Source organism: Tachyglossus aculeatus, chromosome 16 (assembly GCF_015852505.1).
Source record: "Tachyglossus aculeatus isolate mTacAcu1 chromosome 16, mTacAcu1.pri, whole genome shotgun sequence".
Taxonomy (NCBI): Eukaryota; Metazoa; Chordata; class Mammalia; order Monotremata; family Tachyglossidae; genus Tachyglossus; species Tachyglossus aculeatus.
In genome coordinates, this window is record NC_052081.1 from 19,652,132 (window position 1) to 19,671,337 (window position 19,206).

General features: G+C 45.5%; 1 protein-coding gene across 5 annotated transcripts in view; it reads right to left on the minus strand.

Annotated features, from left to right (window-relative positions):
* The window catches only part of KCNT2 (potassium sodium-activated channel subfamily T member 2), a 368,421-nt gene that overhangs the window by 13,963 nt on the left and 335,252 nt on the right, over nt 1-19,206 (minus strand). The gene's annotated exons all lie outside the window — the stretch shown is intronic.

Here is a 19,206-nt window from a genome sequence, read left to right on the forward strand (position 1 = left end):
GGAAGTTATAAGAACCTGGGTTCTAATCCTGCCTCTGCCACCTGTCTGCTGTATGACCTAGGGCAAGTCACTTCGCTTCTCTTCGCCTCAGCTACCTGATCTGTAAAATGGGGACTAAGGTCGTGAGCCCCATGTGGGACATGGACTTCGTTCAACCTGATTAGCATGCACCTACACCAGTGCTTAGCACAGTCCCTGGCATGTAGTAGTCCCTTAACAAATACCATAAAAAAAGAAGAAAATCTATTAGAAGAAGCAACTCTACTGCAATATGAATGTGAGGTAAGATCATTTTTCCTCATATTAGTTATCTTGGTCCCAAAGGAGCAATATGAAAGACTCCAAACTTGGGTTTATGAACATCTAGTATAAGTTAAATATGTTTCAGTGCTAGCTATAAAAATACATTTTATGATCCCTCTAATATAAAATATTTTTATAACTGTTTCCCTCATTACACTAAAGGCTCTCCGTGGGCAGGGAACACATTTTATACTTCTGCTGTCCATCCCCGAAGACTTAGTACAGTGCCTTAAACATAGCTGCTGCTTCAGTAAATATCATTATTGCCACTAGCAAGACTGCCTCCCTTGGAAATTGCTTTGAAAACAGAAGGTGAAAATAGAAGTTGAAAATAGAAGTTTGAACATTGCATTAAGAGAAGCAGCGTGGTTCAGTGGAAAGAGCCCGGGCTTTGGAGTCAGAGGTCGTGGGTTCAAATCCCGGCTCCGCCACTTGTCAGCTATGTGACTTTGGGCAAGTCACTTAACTTCTCTGGGCCTCAGTTTACCTCATCTGTAAAATGGGGATGAAGACTGTGAGCCCCCCGTGGGACAACCTGATCACCTTGTAACCTCCCCAGCGCTTAGAACAGTGCTTTGCATGTAGTAAGCGCTTAATAAATGCCATCATTATTATTATTATTACTAAGTCAGAGAAATGCGAGAATGACAGCCTCCATGACGGCTTATCTTTCTAGAGAAGCAGCGTAGCTAGAGAAGCAGCATGGCTCAGTGGAAAGAGCCCAGGCTTGGGAGTCAGAGGTTGTGGGTTCTAATCCCCGCTCTGCCACTTGTCAGCTGTGTGACTTTGGGCAAGTCACTTCACTTCTCTGTGCCTCAGTTACCTCATCTGGAAAAGGGGGATTAGGACTGTGAGCCCCAAGTGGGACAACCTAATTACCTTGTATCCTCTCAGTGCTTAGAACAGTGCTTGGCACAAAGTAAGCGCTTAACAAATGCCATCATTATTATTTAACACTGGCTTTGAAGCACTCAGTCAGCCAGTCTCCTACCTTACCTCCCTAATGCCCTACTATAACTCATTCATTCATTTAATCATATTTATTGAGCGCTTACTGTATGCAGAGCACTGTACTAAGCGCTTAGGAAGTACAAGTCGGCAACGTATAGAGATGGTCCTGACCCAACAACGGGCTCAGCCTGCACATGCCACTTTAGTGCCAGCTTTTTCACTGTACCCTGATCTCAGAGATCTAGATAAGCAGCATGGTGTTAATTGACTCCCGGGCCTAGGAGTCAGAAGGTCATGAGTTCTAGTTCCGGCTCCACCACTTGTCTGCTGTGTGACCTTGGGCAAGTTGCTTCGCTTCTCTGGCCCTCAATGATCTCATCTGTAAAATGGGGATTGAGATTGCGCATCCCACGTGGGACGGGGAATGCGTTCAACCTAATTTACGTTTATCCACCCTTGTGCTTAGTACAGTGCCTGGCACATAGCAGGCACTTAACAAGTACCAAAGGAATAAAAAGACAGCAACGTGATGGGGAAAAAGTTGGGTTAAGGGAAGGCCCTAAATAATCCAGCTATCTCCTCATCTCCCTCTTTCTGTTCTTGCCTAAACTTCTCAAATGGGCTGTTACACTCTCCAGTTCCTCTTCTCCAGCTCTTTCCTCTTATTCTACAACTTCTCTACAACTTCTAGGGATGCTGTTCCATGGACTAGTGGATAGAGGATGTGCCTTGGAGTCAGAAGGTCATGGGTTCTAATCCTTACTCTGCCACTTGTCTGCTGTGTGACCTTGGGCAAGCCACTTAACTTCTCTGTGCCTCAGTTACCTCACCTGTAAAATGGAGATCAAGGCTGTGAGCACCACATAGGACAGGGACTGTGTCCAACCTGTTTTGCTTGTATCCACCCCAGAACTTAGTAGAGTGCCTGGCACTCAACAAATACCATCATAATTATTACTATTATTATTACAATCCAGCGTCTGCCCCCTTCACTTCACTGCTTTGATACCGTTCTCTCCAAGGTCAGCAATGACATTCTCCTTGCCATATCTAACAAATTCTTTACCTCTCAAGTGTCCTTGGTTTCGTGGATAATATATCAAGGAAATATTTCAGGCACAGCATAGCTTTTTTTTTCTATTTCAGTTGCTGGAATACATCATCACGATAATTCATTCAATCGTATTTATTGAGCTCTTACTGTGTGCAGAGCACTGTACTAATCATCATCATCATCATCAATCATATTTATTGAGCGCTTACTGTGTGCAGAGCACTGTACTAAGTGCTTGGGAAGTACAAATTGGCAACATATAGAGACAGTCCCTACCCAACAGTGGGCTCACAGTCTAAAAGGGGGAGACAGAGAACAAAACCAAACATACTAACAAAATAAAATAAATAGAATAGATATGGACAAATAAAATAAATAAATAAATAAATAGAGTAATAAATATGTACAAACATATATCCATATATACAGGTGCTGTGGGGAAGGGAAGGAGGTAAGATGGGGGGATGGAGAGGGGGACGAGGGGGAGAGGAAGGAAGGGGCTCAGTCTGGGAAGGCCTCCTGGAGGAGGTGAGCTCTCCGCAGGGCCTTGAAGGGAGGAAGAGAGCTAGCTTGGCGGATGGGCAGAGGGAGGGCATTCCAGGCCCGGGGGATGACGTGGGCCGGGGGTCGATGGCGGGACAGGCGAGAACGAGGTACGGTGAGGAGACTAGCGGCGGAGGAGCGGAGGGTGCGGGCTGGGCTGGAGAAGGAGAGAAGGGAGGTGAGGTAGGAGGGGGCGAGGTGATGGAGAGCCTTGAAGCCCAGGGTGAGGAGTTTCTGCCTGATGCGCAGATTGATTGGTAGCCACTGGAGATTTTTGAGGAGGGGAGTAATATGCCCAGAGCATTTCTGGACAAAGATAATCCAGGCAGCAGCATGAAGTATGGATTGAAGTGGGGAGAGACACGAGGATGGGAGATCAGAGAGAAGGCTGATGCAGTAGTCCAGACGGGATAGGATGAGAGCTTGAATGAGCAGGGTAGCAGTATGGATGGAGAGGAAAGGGCGGATCTTGGCGATGTTGCGGAGCTGAGACCGGCAGGTTTTGGTGACGGCTTGGATGTGAGGGGTGAATTAGAGAGCGGAGTCGAGGATGACACCAAGTTTGCGGGCTTGTGAGATGGGAAGGATGGTAGTGCCGTCAACAGAGATGGGAAAATCAGGGAGAGGGCAAGGTTTGGGAGGGAAGACAAGGAGTTCAGTCTTCGACATGTTGAACTTTAGGTGGCGGGCAGACATCCAGATGGAGATGTCCTGAAGGCAGGAGGAGATGCGAGCCTGGAGGGAAGGGGAGAGAGCAGGGGCACAGATGTAGATCTGGCTGTCATCAGCGTAGAGATGATAGTGGAAGCCGTGGGAGCGAATGAGGTCACGTTGTTCGGACCAGGGAAAACTAACTCGGCTCAGCTCAGGATGGCAGTTTCTCCCCATTCCACAGAGGTGAATCCTAAGCCACCCTCAAGGGAAAGGCCAACTCAGAGCTGGGAGGGAAGGAGAGAGGCTGGAACTGCTCAGTGAATTCATTTTTTTCTGGGTCTTATAATAATGATATTTACTAAATATTTAGTAAGCGCAAGCTCCTATCATTTCCAATTGCTCACTCTCCAATGGCTCCTTTCCTACTGCTTTCAAACACATTTATTCATTCATACAATCATATTTATTGAGCGCTTACTGTGTGCAGAGCACTGTACTAAGTGCTTGGGAAATACAAATCGGCAACATAGAGCGACGGACCCTACCGAACAAAGACTCACAGTCTAGAAGGGGGAGACAGACGACAAAACGAAACGAGTAGATATAACACTTCTCTGCTGTGTTACCTTGGGCAATTCACTTAACTTCTTTGTGCCTCAGTTATCTTATCTCCTCTATCCTAATAAAGACTCTCCCTTGACCCCACGGTACTCTCCTACCCTTCCTTCCCAAAGTCCTTGAGCAAATTATTTATAACCTCCCTGTCTCCACTTTCTCCCCTCCAATTCCCTCCCCACACCCTGCAATCTATCTGGCTCCCGCCCCTCTCTCTCCATTCATTCATTCATTCATTCATTCAATCAATCGTATTTATTGAGTGCTTACTGTGTGCAGAGCACTGTACTAAGCTCTTGGAATGGACAATTAGATGGAAACTGTCCTTTCTAAGGTCACAGATGATTTTCTTCTTCCCAAATCCAAGTGCATTTCATCCTCCTAAGACCTCTCAGCTGCCATCAACACTGGCCATGGAAACACTATTTACCCTGGGGTTCATTGACACTGTTCCTTTCCTGCTTTTTTTTTTGCTTTTGTTTTTTTAATGGTATTTATTAAGCGCTTACTATATGCCAGGCACTGTTCTAAGAGCTGGGGTAGATGCAAGGTAATCACATTGGGCACAGTCCCCTGACCCACTTGGGGTTCACAGTCTTACGAGAAGCAGCGTAGCTTAGTGGAAAGAGCATGGGCTTCGGAGTCAGAGGTTGTGGGTTCTAATCTCACCTCCACCACTTGTCTGCTGTGTGACTTTGGGCAAGTCACAACTTCTCTGGGCCTCAGTTACCTCATCTGTAAAATGGGGATTAAGACTGTGAGCCCCAAGTGGGACAACCTGAAGACCTTGTATCTACCCCACCGCTTAGAACAGTGCTTGGCACATAGTAAGCGCTTAGCAAATACCAACATTATTATTATTATTAAGCTGTTTGTCACTGCCCTATTTTATAGATAAGCTAACAGGCATTTAGAAGTGCAGTGACTTGCCCAAGGTCACACAGCAGACACGTGGTGGAACCAGGTCTAGAACTGAAGTCCTTCTGAATGCCAGGCCCGTGCTGTAAGCATGAGGCCACGCTCTCTGGCTGTTCTTTCTCTGTCTCTTTTGCAGGCTCCTCTTCTACCTCCCACACCCTCATGGTTGGATTCCCTCAAGGCTTAGTTCTGAATCCCCTTCCATTCTCCATCTACACCCACTCCCTTGGACAATCTCTATGTCGATGATTCCCAAATCTACCTCTGCAGCCCTGACATCATTCCTGTCCCGCAGTCTCTCATTTCCTTTTCCCTTCAGGACATTTCTACATAGAACTGATATGTCCAAAATGGAATTCCTCATCTTCCCACCCCAACTTTCCCATCAGTGTAAAAAACTCCACCACCCTCCCTATCTTACAAGTCTATAACCTTGGCATTATCCTTGACTGACTCTCTCATTCAACCTGCATGTTCAGTCTGTTGCCAAATCCTGTCAGTTCTACATTCACATCATCTGTCCCATCTGAACTACTTCTACACTGGCCCAGGCACTAATCCTACCCCACACTTACTACTACATCAGCCTCCTCACTGATCTCTCCATTTCCTGTCTCTCCCCACTCCAGTTTATATTTCACCCCTCTGGCAGGATTATGATTCTAAAAAAATGCTCTGGGCACATTTCCCACTCCTCAAAAACTTTCCAATGGTTGCATATCAATCTCCCCATCAAACAGAAACACCTTGCCATCAGCTTTAAGGAACTCAGTTAGTTCTCTTCTCCCTACTCTTTCTTCCTCTCCTCCAAATGCAACCCAACCCACACACTTTGCTCCTCTAATGCCAAGCTACTCATGGTACCTTGATCTTATCCACCAGACCAACAGCCCCTTGCTCACATTCTCCTTTGGGCCTGGAATTCCCTGAACAGACCACCAATCTCTAATTCTTTAAATCCGTATAAAAGCATATCACCTCCAAGAAGCCTTCCCTAATTAACTTAGTTTTCCCCCACACAATTCACCTCCCTTCACTGCAGTCACTTGGATCTCTACCTCTTAATGATAATAATGTTGGTGTTTGTAAAGCGCTTATTATGTGCCAAGCACTGCTCTAAGCACTGGAGTAGATACAAGGTAATCAGGTTGTCCCAGGTGGGGTTCACAGTCTTAATCCCCATTTTACAGATGAAGTAACTGAGGCCCAGAGTAGTTAAGTAACTTGCCCAAAGTCACACAGCTGACAAGTGGTGGAGCAGGGATTAGAACCCATGACCTCTGACTCCCAAGCCCGGGTTCTTTCCACTGAGCCACGCTGCTTCTTGTAAGCATCTTTATATTCACCCCACCCCTCAACCCTACAGCACTTATGTACATATCCTTATACTCCGCTGCTTCCCCTATCTTTCATTTATTTTAATGTCTGTTTTCCCCACTAGATCATAACCCATATTTTAATGTGCTCTGCACAAAGTAAGTGCTCAATGAATGCCTTTAATAGATCGACTGTGTGATTGAAGTATAGGGGTATTTAGAAAATAATCAGAGTCAACAGAGTCCCTGTCCAATACGGGGCTCCTAATCTAAAAAGAAGGGAGAACAGTTATTTTATCCCTATTTTACAGATAAGGAAACTGAAGCTCAGGGCGTCTAGGTGACTTGGTCAAAGTCACATAGCAGACAAGTGGCAGAGGTGGGGCAAGAGCCTCTGTCTACTAAGCTCACTCTCTTTCCCCTAGACCATGTTACCTCCTGCCCAAAAGCTTGCTGATTCATGGGTTGGAGCCATTAGATGGATTCTACTGGGGGATGAAGAGATTTTCCTTTTTTTGGAAAGAAAATTGATTATTCTATCTTATTTATTCATTCAATTGCATTTATTGAGAGCTTACTGTGTGCAGAGCACTGTACTAAGCACTTGGGAACTATTTAGGTGCCATAAGTACTGCTGTTCACTTCTATCTGCCACAGGAACTCCAAGAACTGGAAGAAACTTCCCAGACAGACCTCCAGAGTCTATCCTCATGGCTCAGTGGAAAGAGCATGGGCTTTGGAGTCAGAGGTCTTGGGTTCAAATCCCGGCTCTGCCAATTGTCAGCTGTGTGACTTTGGGCAAGTTACTTCACTTCTCTGTGCCTCAGTTACCTCATCTGTAAAATGGGGATGAAGACTGTGAGCCCCCTGTAGGACAACCTGATCACCTTGTAACCTCCCCAGCACTTAGAACAGTGCTTTGCACATAATAAGTGCTAAATAAATGCCATTATTATTATTATCCTCTGCAGGTTATGGTCCCATAATTGTGGTATTTGTTAAGTGCTTACTGTGTGCCAGGCAGTATTCTAAGCGCTGGGGTGGGATACAAGCAATTCAGGATGGAAATAGTCCCTGTCTCACATGGGGCTCACCATCTTAATCCCCATTTTACAGATGAGGAAACTCAGGCCTAGAGAAGTGACTTGCCCAAGATCACACAGCAGACAGGTGGCAGAGCCGGGATTAGAACTCAGATCTTTCTGAATCCCCAGCCTGGGCTCTATCCACTAAGCCACACTGCTTTTCCCGTGGCAAGAGTCCAATCACCCTGCTTCAGCCTATGGTCCAGCCAGCTGTAAAAGCCGCCTTTGGAGCCCTTCTTCAGCGAAGGTTAGTTGTTGGGGGGACGGCTGGAATTGCAGGAACTTGGGCTCCCAGACAGGTGGGCAGAGAAGAAGCGAGGCATTGGTGCCGCCCCGTCCCCTCACACCTCCCACATTGCCATCGGCCCTGCAATAACTGCAGCTGCGATACCTGCTGCCGCAATCACTATTGCAATACCTGCTGGTGCCGTCACTTCTAAAGTCTGGGCTCCAGGCCACGGGAACGGCTTGCAAGTAGGCAGGCTGAAAAATTCAGACGGTAATATCTCTGTGGACAGGAAGCATGTCTGTCGACTCTATCGTACCCTCCCAATCACTTAGTGCAGTGGTCAGCCCAGAGCAGGTGCTCAACGCATAGTATTGAGAAGCAGCTTGGCTCAGTGGAAAGAGCACGGGTTTTGGAGTCAGAGGTCATAGGTTCAAATCCCATCTCCAATTGTCAGCTGTGTGACCTTGGGCAAGTCACTTAGCTTCTCTGTACCTCTGTTACCTCATCTGTAAAATGGGGATTAAGGCTGTGAGCTCCACAGGGGAAAATCTGATCACCTTGTATCATCCCCAGAGCTTAGAACAGTGCTTTGCACATAGTAAGCACTTAACAAAATGCCCTCATTATTATTATTATTATTATTATTATAGTAGTGATGAATTCAGTGGCAGGAATGACAGTCATTGGTAGCAGCAGTCCCAAAAGTAGCAGCAACAACAGGCTACAAGCTCTGCCTTTCACCTTCTCTATTCAGCAACAGCTGCTACTGCTGCAAATGTACTGCATCAAAGATGTATGGGTGGGTGTTTCTGTCATTGTATTACTCTCTATAACTGTGTGTGTGCATTTGTCTAAGTGTGTGTGGGGGTTTGTGTCTGTGTTTTTCTCTGTTTCAATACCTGTGGGGACCTTTATTCATCTCTCTATCTCTTTGCCTTTCTTTGTGGGCAACGTTATCTCTCCCTGTCTGCCTTTCCTTCGTGTCAATCAATCAATGGTATTTATTGAGCAATCAATCAATCAATCGTATTTATTGAGTGCTTACTGTGCGCAGAGCACTGTACTAAGCGCTTGGGAAGTACAAGTCGGCAACATACTTACTGTGTTCAGCGCCCTGTACTAAGTGCTTGGGAGACTGCAATACTGTTGGTAGACATGATCCCTTCCCTCAAGGAGCTTACAGCCTAACCATCACGCCTCATAATAATAATAATAATGATGGCATTTACTAAGCGCTTACTATGTGCAAAGCACTGTTCTAAGTGCTGGGGGGTTACAGGCTGATCAGCCTATCCCACGGGGGGCTCACAGTCTTAATCCCCATTTTACAGATAAGGGAACTGAGGCACAGAGAAGTTAAGTGACTCGCCCAAAGTCACACAGCTGACAATTGGCGGAGCAGGGGTTTGAACCCACGACCTCTGACTCCAAAGCCCGTGCTCTTTCCACTGAGCCATGCTGCTTCTCATCTTTCTCTCTCTCAGCACATTTTTGTCTCCTCAGTTGCCTCTCTATCAGCATGGTGTAGCTGGGAGTCGGAAGGTCATGAGTTCTTATCCCAGCTGCGTTGCTTGTCTGCTGTGTGACCTTGGACAAGTCACTTCACTTCTCCGTGCCTCTGTTGTAAAATGGGGATTGAAACATTGAGCCTCACGTGGGACAGGGACTGTGTAAAACCTGATTTGCTTGTATCCACCCCGGAGCTTAGTACAGTGCCTGGCACACAGTAGGCGCTTAACTAATACCACAATTATTATTATTTGTCAGCATTTCTGGGTGTGGGGTGCTGTGCTTGTGTATTTTTCTTTCTGCCTGTCTCCCTCTCTGCCTCTATCTTGTTCTATGTAGGCATGTCTGTGTTTCTCTGTGCTTTTTTCTCAGCCAAACTGTGTTTTCTCTCTAGATCACTTTCCCTCTGACTCTAACTTTCTCTTTGCCTTTTCTGACCTTGGTGGTCTTGCTCCCCAGTGTCCTAGCTCTCTGCAGATCTCATACCATCAACCCACCCTGAGCTTTTAAAAATAGGACCACCCTGTACAACTGCAAAACACTGAGAAGCACTGTGGCCTATGTGGAACTCTGTGGCTTAGTGGAGAGAGCATAGGCCTGGGAATCAGAGGATCTGTGTTCTAATTCTGGCTCAGTCCCTTATCTGTTGTGTGACCTTCTCTGTGCCTCAGTTACCCTCTAGACTTTAATCTCTAGCCTTCTAGACTGTAAGATCATTATGGGCAGGGAATGTGTCTGCTAATTCTGTTGCATGACACTCTCCCAAGCACTTAGTACAGTGCCCTGCACATATATACTCAATAAACATGATTGATTGATTGATTTATCACCCCATCTGTAAAATGGGGACTAAGACTCTGTGCCCCATATGGGACATGGATTGTGTCCAATCTGATTAGCTTGTATCTACCCCAGAACTTAGTACAGTGCCTGGCACATAGTAAGCACTTAATAAATACCACAGAAAAAAAATACCTGTTATCTCTCCTCCTTAGACTGTGAGTCCCATATGGGACAGGAACCACGTTCGAGCTGATTGAATTTATTTACTCCAGTGCCTATAACAGTCCTTGACACATAGTAAGTGCTTAATAAATACCATAATTCTAATGTATTATTGCAAGCTTTCAAGTAAAATAAAACTACAGATTTTGTCTTCTAGAACACTTAAATGAAGCAACTGACAACAGAAGGTATTAACATAGTATTTTCCAAAGCGATCTAGGCCTCAAACATATCGAAATTGATTCTGTAATTTAGAGAACCCTCCTGATTTAAGTCAATCGGCTGATTTCACTAGGAAAAATACTTTTGTCCATACTTGATTGGTATAGTGAAGAAAAGATTTACATAAAGTGCTTATGTATCAATGACTGTTGCAAGTCTCTAATGTCTAGACATCTGCAAATACCGCTTCAGAGAAGCAATGGTTCCAATGTTACCAATTTTCTACAACTCATGGAAATGAGTTTGCATGATTCCCAATAAAACACCTGTCGTCATTAAACAGTCAGGAAAATGGTTTCTAATCACCTAAGTGTGATTAAATAGCCTCATTCTGCAAGGCTAGGTATTAGCTTTGATCTTCAGGGACTATTTCCTCTAACAACTTTGGCTTCTGTTCAACAAACCAGTGGTGGGAAGGGAGACACACAACAGATACTTACTTGTGAAGCCATTTCTCGAGACTGACACAAAGCGGGGGGCGGGAAAAGAAGACAAAGCACAGTGGTAAACAATGGTAACCAAACAAGCCGAGACCCAGTCCACTAACACATCCCACAACATTCCACAGACTCAAATAGCACATGTAATCCGATAATATTTCCAGGCTAGATTTCAAAAAAAAAATCTTCCATCAGCTCTCTTCCGGTGATTTTGCCCCCCTAAAATTGCACACCTAAATCGACATCAATCAATTAATCACATTTATTGAGTGAGTACTGTGTGCAGAGCACTGTACTAAGCTCTTGGGAGAGTACAATATAGCAGAGTTGGTAGACAACTTCCCTGACCACAATGAGCATCGGAGTGGTGATTTTTACTTCTTCCTCTGGCATATGCTAAATGTGATTTAATGGGACACTGCTACCTAGGTGAGTCTTCTTATTTACTTATTTTCTTTGCTCACCCATCCTCCCCTTATCCCAATATACCCCTTACCACCCTTGTCCTACCACCCTTCAATCTATTCCCATGGCTTCCCAGTGCTACCCATAAACCTTGTCCCCAATAATCCCCCACCCCTCCCACAGAATTTATGGCTTTGCTGTCAGTTCCCTTCTGCCATCCTTTCCTTCCCTCAATCAATCAATCGACTGCATTGATTAAGTGCTCACTGTTTGCAGAGCCCTGTATTAAGAGCTTGGAAGAGTATAATACAACAGTGTGGGTGGATGCATTCCCTGCCCACAACAAGCTTACAATCCAGGGGGACTATTCCTTCGTATGCCCCATACCACCATGTCCTACCTCCCTACTCAGGCCCCATTCCCACCCCTCCTCAGCTTTGAGGGTCTCGGGTTTGGGGTGAAGACGGCGGGCGGGAGAGGCTGCATTACCTTCTCTCTCTTCGATAAAATTAGATTGAAGGGGGAAAAATGGATTTATACATATGTACTTTTCCATTTAGAAATATATCCGGACCTAATGGACAATTTCAGTAAGCCTCACATGGGACAGGGACTGTGTCTGACCTGAATATTTTGCAGCCACCCCAATGCTGAGAGCAGTGCTTGGCACATAGTAAGCACAATACAGGTACCTGCATTATTAGTTTCATTGTTGTATCTATGATGTAAGCATGCTCTGATGCAGGAAATTATTCTTCCCTATTACCAAGTTCTATGTAAAGAATTCCTTTAATGTGTTAAAAATATATATGTTTGTTGTGAGATAAGTCTGAGTGTCTTCAGCAGTAACAGACCTTATTGTTACAACACATATACCTGTTAAACTGCAACATAGATGTCCTAAGGCTAGCTCAGGGAGAATAGAAACTTCCACAGAGCAGAGGGTAAAAGTTCGCTTCAAGTTTTCAGTATGAATTCATTCATTCCTTCAGTCGTATTTATTGAGTGCTTACTGTGTGCAGAGCACTGAAGGCCATGAAAGCAGAGCCTCATGATCATTCTGACTTTGGGGGCTTGAAGCCAGGGGTGTCATCTACATATATGTAAGAAGCAGGGAAGCAGTGTTGCCTAGTGGATAAAGCATAGCCCTGAAAACCAGAGGACCTGGGTTCTAATCCTGGCTCCACCACATTCCTGATGTATGACAATCTTCACTTCTCTGTGCTGCAGTTTCCTCTAGTGCAAAGTGGGGATTCAGTACCTCTTTTCCCTCCTATAGAAGGAGTAGTCAGCCCCATGTGGGACAGGGACTGTGTCTGACCTGATTAACTTGTATCTACCCCAGCAAGTAGAACAGTGCTTGGCAGATAGTAAGAACTTGACAAATACCATAAAAAAAGGAAAAAGCAACATTGCCTAATGCAAAAAGGATGGGCCTTTTGGGGGGTCAGAGGACTTCAATTCTAATTCCGACTCCTCCACTTGTTTGCTATCGGATCTTTGGCAAGTCAAGAGTTCCCTCATCAGTAAAATGGGGATTCTATCCCACTCTCTCCTACCTAGACTGCGAGCCCCATGCGGGACACAGATTGTGTCCAACCTGATTATCTTGTACCTATCACAGCACTTAGTATAGTGCTTGGCTCAAAGTAAGTGCCTAAAAATTATTATCATTATTATTATTGTTATTGTTATTGTTATCACTATATCTGGGCCAAGCAGTCGAAGGAGGTACTGCTGAAAGCATATGCATACACGGGAATGTGGGAGGAAAAGCAGATAGGCAATTGAAAGTCCATCCCACACTCTGAGCCTTATTAAAATCACACCTCTTCCATGAGGTCTTCTCCAACGAATCCCTCATTTCCTCAACTAGTCATCTCTTCTGCATCCCTTATGCACTTAGGTCTGTACCCCTTAAGCACCTTGATTGTCTCTTCACGGTTCCCCACATCACCCTTAAGCACTTTGATATCTTCCCCACTCAAGCCCCACAGCTCTTAGTACAATTCCTTATACTTTGCCCTTCCTTGATCTGTAATTTACTTTACTGTCTCCCTCCCCATCTAGTCTGTAAGTTCCTAGGGGGCAGGGATAGTGTCTCTATTGTACTGGACTCTCCTAAGCATGGTGTAGTAGCTACAGCCCAGGCCTGGGAGCAGGAAGGTCGTGATTTCTAAACCTGGATCTGACTCTCATCTGCTGTGTAACCTTGGGAGAGTCACTTCACTTCCCTGGGCCTCAGTTCCCTCATCTGTAAAATGGGGATAAAAACTGTATCCAACTCGATTTGCTTATTCCCACCCCAGTGCTTAGTAATAATAATAATGATGGTATTTGTTAAGCACTTACTATGTGCCAAAGCACTGTTCTAAGCACTGGGGTGGATACAAGATTATCAGGTTGTCCCCTGTGGGGCTCAAAGTCTTCATCCCCATTTTACAGATGAGGTAACTGAGGCCCAGAGAAGTGAAGTGAACTGCCCAGAGTCACATAGCTGACAAGCAGTGGAGTCACGATTAGAACCCATGTCCTTTGACTCCCAAGCCCGGGCTCTTGCCACTGAGCTACACTGCTTAGTACAGTGCCTGGCACATAGTAGGCACTTAACAAATGCCATCACTATTATTGCTATTGCTCTGCCAACAGTATAAACACCATTGATGGATTGATTGATCTGCGCATGCTACTCTGGTCTCTTGCAATGCTTGCTACTCTTCCAGCCTGCCTCTTGGCCTTCCCACCTTCAGAGGATCTGTAGTCCTAATTGCTGTGGGTTAGATTATTCTGATCATGGAGGAGTATCCCAATAATTCACTGCCTCTGACATATCGCGCCTATGCTTGACTGTGTCTTTTGTTTTGGGGGTTTTTTTGTGTGGTATTTGTTAAGCACTTATGTGTCACGCACTGTTCTAAGTGCTGGGGTAGATAGGAGGTAATCAGGTTGGTCACAGTACCCGTGCCATATGGGGCTCACAGTCAAGTAAGAAGGAGAACAGGTACTGGATCCCTATTTTGCAGTCTCGGAAACTGAGGCACAGGGAAGTTAAGTGACTTTCTCACAGCTAGCAAGTGGAAGAGCTGGGATTAGAACCCAGGTCTTCGGGCTCCCAGGCCCCTACTTTATTTCTTCCTCCCCCCGTGGAAACAGGCAGGATGTGAAATTCAGCTGTCCCAGGATTCATTCATTCAGTAGCATCTATTGATCACCTACTGTGCACAGGACACTGCACTAAGCTCCGAAAAAGTGTTCAGGATGAGAGTTAGTCATGGTCTCTAGTGCCTAAGGGGCTCACAATCTAGGAGTAACGGGGATTGGAGAAGAAGCTGGTGCTGATCACGTAAGAGAGGAGTGAAATACTATAAATGAAAAAAACATAAAAAGGCAAGGTCAACAACAAGTAACTGGGAGCAGCAGAACCATTTGGCTGATGGAGCAGAGTTTCAGACTTTTCACTGCTCAGGAATGGCTCGTCAGAGGCCGGCAATCACAGCAGCCCCTGTGGCCACAGCCTCTCAGCATTCCTTGCCACCCCTTCTAGGAAGATGGGGGCTCCAGAGGGAATGGAGGATGGTGCCAGGTGAGAGGCCCTGGAGCTGTGACATCAGAAACTCACACGGCCAAGAGGGGCTCTTTATCATCAGATAGAGGGTCTATGATGAGTAGGTACACTTGCATTTGTGTAAAACAATTATACACCCAAATTAGACTCACCTGTCACCAGTAGTCATAGTTATTACACTTTTTTTGTCTTACATAAACCATACCCCAACCTTGGATTCCAGCCTTGGATTAAAGAATCCGAGAAGGAGACAAGAAGTCAACTTCTCCTCAGGCCTCCTACCAGCTGGGGTGGAGTCCTCAGGGGTGTCGGGGCCTGGCTTCTCATGGCATTAACAAGAAGTGGGGTCTCTGTGATACAAGCAGGAGGTGGGCGCTGGCCAGAGTACTAATAATAAAAATAATGATGTTGGTATTTGTTAGGCGCTTACTATGTGCCAAGCACAGTTCTAGGTGCTGGGGTAGATACAAGATAATCAAGGTTGTCCCACGTGGGGCTCACAGTCTTAATCCCCATTTTACAGATGAGGGAACTAAGGCACAGAGAAGTGAAGTGACTTGCCCAAAGTCACACAGCTGCCAAGTGGTGGAGCCGAGATTGGAACCCATGACTTCTGACTCCCAAGCCCGGGCTCTTGCCACTGAGCCACTCTGCTTCTCAATAATGATGATGATAATGCTTCTCATTCATTCATTCAATCATATTTATTGAGCATTTACTGTGTGCAGAGCACTGTACTAAGCACTTTGGAAGTACAAGTTGGCAAAATTGGTTCTCTCATCAACGAGCTCTGCCTCCCTTTGCAGAATACCCACACAGCGGCCGTGATACCAGTTCTGACATTGATCGCAACCAATGTAAAATTTAGATTCGTCATAAGGTGTTTTACAGATGCAGTAAAGCTTTGTGTCCTTCTAGTGTAGTGAATGGAGCCTTGGGGCTCCACAGCCGAGCTGGAGCCCGATCGGGCCAGGGTCTGCGTGTCGTGGACTGGAAGGGAGTCGGGGTTGGAAACCAAGGCCCATGGTGGCCATAGTCAGTTGTGTGGATTGAGCGATTGGGTGAGGTTTAGGTGGGGGACGGTCCAGCCCCAGTGCCCACTGAGGACCAGAGGGGATGTGTTGGGGAAGGAGGAGAAGGCACTTTTCCTTTTATGCCTTTCAGTTCCTCTTCCTTCCCTCTTCTTCTACGGTCTTGTATTCCCTACTTTCCCTCTTCTCTCTTCTTCCAGCCCAGTTCCCTGGAAGTTCTTCCCCAGTGCCACACCCTTCCAAGTTCCCCCGCACATGCTCAGAATGAAAAATTTCAAAATATAATAACTAATAACGATAATTATGATTGTGTTATCTGTTAAGTGCTTACTATGTTCCAGGCACTGTACTAAAGCACTGGGATGGACACAAGCAAATCAGGTTGGACACAGTCCCTGTCCCACCTGGGGCTCACAGTCTTAATCCCCATTTTGCAGATGAGGGAACTGAGGCACAGAGAAGTGAAACGACTTGTTGAGAAGCAGCATGGCTTCGTGGACAGATTATGGGGCTCGGAGTCAGAAGGACCTAGCTTCCAATCCCAGATCCACCACTTGTCTGTCATGAGACTTTGAGCAAGTCACTTCACTTCTCTAGGCCTCAGTTTTCTTAGCTGTAAAATGATGATTAAAGATTGTGAGCCCCAAGTGGAACATGGTCCAACCTGGATCTTGGATCCAGGAACGATTATCTTGGATCTACCCGAGCACTCACTACAGTGACTGGCACATAGTAAGCACTTAACAAATACCACGATTACTATTACTATTTTTATTATTATCATTATTATTATTATCCCTTCCCTGAGGTCACACAGCAAGAAGTGGCAAATCCGGGATTAGAACCCAGGTCCTTCTGACTCCTAAGCCTATGCTTTGTCCATTAGGCAACACTGCTTATCAATGTGGCTAAGAGAAGCAGCATGACTCAGTGGAAAAAGCCCAGGCTTTGGAGTCAGAGGTCATGGGTTCAAATCCCAGTTCTGCCAATTGTCAGCTGTGTGACTTTGGGCAAGTCACTTAACTTCTCTGTGCCTCAGTTACCTCATCTGTAAAATGGGGATCAAGACTGTGAGCCCCCTATGGGACAACCTGATCACCTTGTATCTCCCCCAGTGCTTAGAACAGTGCTTTGCATATAGTAATAGTAATAATAATAATAATTTTGGTATTTGTTAAGCGCTTACTATGTGCCAAGCACTGCTCTAAGCACTGGGGGAGATACAAGGTAATCAGGTTGTCCTACATGGGGCTCACAGTCTTAATCCCCATTTTCCAGATGTGGTAACTGAGGCCCAGAGAAGTTAAGTGACTTGCCCAAAGTCACACAGCTGACAATTGGTGGAGCCGGAATTAGAACCCATGACCTCTGACTCCCAAGCCCGTGCTCTTTCCACTGAGCCATGCTGCTTATCTATATAATAAGTGCTTAATAAATGCCATTATTATTATTATTATTATTATCATTATCATTATCAAATGATGTTCCTTGGCCACAACAGCATTCCCAGGAATTCCCTGGGATGATGCTGCCACAGTCTTCCCAGAGTTTGTTCCTGTAGAAACAGAGCTTTGCTGTCACAGCACTGGTTGCTTGGGGGTGGGCCTCAGTTTCCCCACTCTGAATCTCAGAGACTACTGGCAATAGAGCGCTGATCTGGGAGCTCACTTCTCCCACGGGGCTTGGCTCTTAGCACTCCGCTGACCTCTGGGAACCAGAGAATCCTGGGTCCTTTGATGAAATCGTGCAAGCAACCCACTATGCCTCTATGGTCTGACAGCACTTTCAGCTGGAGAGCACATTGGACTTCACCATGGTCTTTAGCTCTATCAATCATTAGTTTTACTGAAAGCTTACAGTTTGTAGAGCACTGTATTAAGCGCTTGGAAGAGTACAATACTAAAGAGTTGATAGCTGGCCACAAGGTGCTTACAATCTAGAGTCTTGTCAATCTCAAAAAAGATCCCTTTTTTATTACCTTTTCACCCATTGCAAATGGAAGTGAGGTCGGTCAGGGACTGAGGGGGAAATCTGCCTGGAAGCTATATTTCCCAGAGTCATCTGGCAATGAAATCTGATCAAGCCCCACAGAAACTTTTAAATTGTGGGGAGGGGATTCTCTCTGACACTGTCTCTCTCTCACTCTCTGCCAGCCTTGCTGTTGAGCCATGTGGATAGTTTTACTGAAGAACCAGAAACGTGTTATTTGTGGGTCCACACTAAAAGTGTTGTCAATGTGTACAAGAAACTGTGCTTGGGAAGTGTTTTTGTACCTCGAGAAGCCCACACACTTCCTCCCAAGCTCACCTCCTGTCTGTGCCATGTTCTTGACTCTCTCATCACGGCCCTCTGGCTCCTGCCATTCTTCTTGCCTGGAACTTGCTCACTTTCAAATCTGATAGACCTCCGATCTCCCCACGTTCAAAGCCTTGATGAATTCTCAGCCTTCTGACTGGAACAAAGACTTCTGCTCATCACTACGGAATCTCTGTGGCACCATAATATCCAGTTTAACTCCAGATGAAATAATACTCCCCTGCATATCTAAGTTCGCCACTCTCTTCACTTTCAAAATCCCGTTAAAATCACCCCACCTTCAAGAAACCTTAACGGACTAAGCCCCCACTCCTCTACCCACTCTCCCTTTGGCATCACCTATGCACTTGGCTGGGTTAGATACTCACCCCAGCCCCACAGCACTTAAGTACACAGTATTACACTCTACTTATTTCCCCTACCTTTAATTTATTTTACTGTCTCTCTCTGTAGATTGTAAGCTCCTTGTGATTGTGTCTACCACCTCTGTTGTACTGTATTTTCTCAATCACTTAGTACAGTACAGTAAGCACTCAATAAATTCTACTGATTGACTGATTGATTTTTCAAGGAAAGGATGTTTTCCTTGGTAATTTCTTCAGTGTTCTTCCCTTGCAATTGTAGGGTAGAGATTAATGATCAGTTATAAATATAACAGGTCACAGAGCTGATTTAGCCAGATTTAGCTGTGACAGGTGTGACTGCTGAACTCGGGAGAGTTGAATCCATTTAGGAGAGCAGAACGTTTGGCAGTAAGGATCCAAAGTCTCACTCCTTGCACGTCTTTCATTGTACACACCCAGTCCAGGTCTGCACATTTAACTGAAGAGGTGAATCATGCAATTATTTGAAAATTACAGCAATAAGTTTTTTCTTGCAGCTAGATATTTTAGCTAAAAACAGTTTTTGATTGCTGAACACATAGGTCTGCGTGTATCGGAAGAGCTATCCTTAATGTCAGCATTGTGATATAAGCAAAAGGCATTCTCACATTTGCTGGGGAGATTTTATGGGGGAAAATAATTTCCTCCCCCTGTCCCTGAAC